The sequence below is a fragment of the Papilio polytes genome, unplaced genomic scaffold (assembly GCF_000836215.1).
Source record: "Papilio polytes unplaced genomic scaffold, Ppol_1.0 DF822845.1, whole genome shotgun sequence".
Taxonomy (NCBI): Eukaryota; Metazoa; Arthropoda; class Insecta; order Lepidoptera; family Papilionidae; genus Papilio; species Papilio polytes.
Window position 1 is genome coordinate 5,013,617 of NW_013526359.1, and position 3,761 is coordinate 5,017,377.

General features: G+C 35.3%; 1 pseudogene; it reads left to right on the forward strand.

Moving 5' to 3' along the window:
* The first annotated feature begins 2,842 nt into the window (after positions 1-2,842).
* Positions 2,843-3,761, forward strand: part of LOC106105354 — a 5,865-nt pseudogene continuing 4,946 nt past the window's right edge.

Below are 3,761 nucleotides of genomic sequence, written 5' to 3' on the forward strand. Positions count from 1 at the left end.
CAATAGTTCCTTAAAAATGTTCTTTAACGATGTCCAAGTAGCTTATCGAATTTTCAAAAATGACGATCATGCCAACATACGTACTCAGCTTCTCACTGGCCATGGTGGCATAAGGTCATACTTGTATAGGTTTAAGCTGGCAACCGATCCAGCTTGTGTATGTGACAACATTACTGCTGAAACAATAGAACACATTATACTAGTCCAAGATATGCAAAACAACGATATGACTGTGAAAGAATAATGGATCACGCGATAACAAAAAACAACATAGTGACAATTATGGAAAATGATAAACAAAGAATCATGTTTTTAGAATACGGGTTGCGTATAATGCGCTTGGCAGCCAAAGCTAATGGCTCCACGGCTGCATGAGCTCAAAGAATCCCTTAAGTAAAATTTATAAATATTAAAAAAAAAAACTTGTATTAGGAAGAAAACACACATTTAGATATAAATATTATTAGATATAAAAAAAAAACAAAAAAAAGTAAAAAAAAATAAAACAAGGTAAAGAACTAGAAAAAAAAACTACAAAGATAACAAGGTTGCTGCAAAAAACATAGCAGCAGGAAATAAAGAAGGAAAGAAAACAAAAAAAAAAGCACGCATATGTATAGAGCACTGCGGATCGAGAAACCAACCTACGAAAACAGGCCGACTGACCCAACTCTCACGCGACAATATTCAAGAAGTCAGTTTTTATATTGTTCTTTTACCTTATTTATAATTATCAGTTTAAGTTATGTTCTTAATACATTGTTTGTGCCGGAACCAGCTTTTATTTAAATATAGTCCATTAGTAGAATCAGTTTTGAATACTAACAAACTGAAATAAAGAATCAGGTGATGGATGTAAGAAGAATAAATGATCGGGTGATAATTGTTAAGCTGTTAATGGGAGGTATGATCTTAAATATAGTTAGTGTGTATGCACCGCAGACTGGTTGTGATGACGCAGTAAAAGATAAGTTTTGGGACGATTTTGATTGAATAATGATTAGTATGTCAGGTAATAAAAAAAAATAATCAGTGGAAAATATTAAAACTAGAATCAAAAAAGGAAGTATCACAATATAGACAACAAATTGCTTAAACTGGTGGTGGACCTAAACTACAATCTCCTAGCCAAGAAACTTTGGATGTACTAGAGATGAAATCTTAACAATTTGAGATTGACAGTTGCACTTGACTAACGAAAGAGAACATTGAAAGTGAAAAAAAAAAGACAGTGTTGGAAACGCTATACAGCCCAAAAACACACTAAATAATTTTAGTTTTTGGCAACACTTTAATGTTCTCTTCCGATAATAACCAACATAAGAATCGTTATGTACGTACGTACATACCTTTATCTAAACGTCAAGTAATATTTAACAAATAACAGGATAGGGGCCTAGCCTACCTGGAAATTAACAAAGTTGGTTTAATAAAATAAAAAAAAAAAAAACAAATTTCTAAATCAAATTTCTAGCGAGTTTTAAAATATTCTTGTCAGCGGTTGGATCCAAGATATCACAGTGAAATCTTCGAATGGAATCCGTTGCAACAACTTATAGTGGCGAGAAGATCCCATGAACCACTGTCCTTTGACTAAAAAGTGAGCGACCGTTTAAAACATAGGCTTAGCTCAAGCAAGCTGTGTCTAAGGTGTTCCTAGACACGCTCCAAAACCGACTAATAAACGGTGCATGAGATGACGGCAGAAATTATCAAACAAAACATGCTTAGATTATATGCTAACAATGAAGGAGATGGGGGGAAAAAAGGGACAAATTGCCAGACTACGTGGCCATTAAGTACATTATTGACATAAAGGAGGTAGAGATGAACATTAATAATTAAAGTTCTCTTCCCTTTTCAAACTCAACGTGTGAAGTTTCATTAAAAAGGTGAGAGTTTGTTTACCAATTGAGGTTATCCACACATTTTGAAAAAAAAAATACATATCTGAAAGCAACAGACTAACAAGAAAAGATAATTGAAATATCTATTAAGGAAGATAAGAGTTAGTTAAATTAAAATAATAGAAACGTCGGACATTTAAAAAAACTTATTACTAGGGAGTAATAAGTCCCGTCCCTTAAGCATAAAGGACCCTTGGGACCATTGGCGATTAGGGTAGGGGCCCTGATCGTTCATCAAAATGGTTCGAGAGTATGTTGCCAAGACGCTGCGGAACATCAATGTCCTGTATTGTGTCGTGAAGTGCCGAAGGTTCTGGGGAGTTCCACGGAGGTCCTGGAACCTTCTTCTATTGCACTAAGGTCTGGCCACCGAGGGGGTTTTAGTGGGTACAAATCTCGCATAACCCTGTCATCCTGTCAGAAGGAAGGGTATCTTTTTGAAGAATTCCCTCCCAATACAAAAAAGGTGGTAATGAAGCCTAGTAGTTTAGTTGTACTTGACTAACGTAAAATAACATTGAAAGTCATAAAAAAAAACATTACTGGAAACGCTATACAGACCAAACGCCGAATTTTACAGCGGAAAAATAATTAAAATTTTTGGCAATACTGCCACCATTCAATGTTCTCATCCGATAAAAACTAACATAAGAATCGTTATGTACGTACGTACATACGTTTATCGAAACGTCAAGTAATATTTAACCAATAACAGGATAGGGGCCCAGCCTACCTGGAAATTAATAAAGTTCACCACACTTTTTTGTGTAAAGTAAAAAATTACTAAAAGACTAAGTTCCAAGCTTAAAATTCTATAAAAAGAATTAAGTTTGCCGCACACAAAATCAATATCTATCAACGTTAATGTTGATGATGAGTGGTTATCAAGTACATTAATGTTTTCAGAGCTATCTGAAGAAAATAAGCCCATGATAATGGGAATTGAAAGATCAAATATAAAAATTAGTGAAGATTTGATCACAATCAAATTACTTCAAGAGGTAGAGTCAGAAACGAAAGAATCGTTCCACACTCGTAGGACGCCATCTGTTGTGGATTGATGAGGAGGTTTGATCTACAATTAATACATACTGGCTGTAATATACTACTATAATATAAGGATGTCAAAATGTCACTTTAGAAAAAATGGGTGTCTAAAATAGAACCGAAGGAATATTAAAGACGATGAAATACATATAAATAAACTCTTTTAATGTTTACAACACTATCCATACAGGAGGTTATTTTATACTCGAGCGCATGTAGAAGCGATCACACTACCCAAGAAGCTGGTTAGTGTGATTCGGTGCGTCAAAACCTTTGGACACAGCTTTAGATTCTGACTCGGAAGTAATCCCTATAAAACGTCAAAATCTAAATAGATCAGTTTTCAAGAAATCTCCCCTTATTCCGGCATGAAAACAAGAAAACTTAAGAATTGTTGGTTTTATATGATGTGTAAAGACCCACCTAGACGCAGAGATCAAGGGTGGTCCTGGGGTTACTGAGACACCAATCCCGGAACAGGATACGCCCCAAGCTGGTCTCAGCGATCATCAGACGACTGGTCCAGGTCGTAGACCTCCAGAGCCGATCGCTCTTTCCGGCAAGGTTACAATAAATAATGATAAAGGTTTATGGCACAAAATGTTTATAACGCCACGTTTAAGGCGCTGTCACATATTAAAATGTCGTTCCAGTATTCGGCCGTTAGCCAGTTAAAACTTCTATAACTATAGAAGAGTTCATCAATAAAATTCAGCAAACGAATACTAAGTTTTCTCTCTCCTACATATATGTGGTAAATCCCTACCATTCATAAATGATATTCCATTCGGATAAAATGTGCCTTCA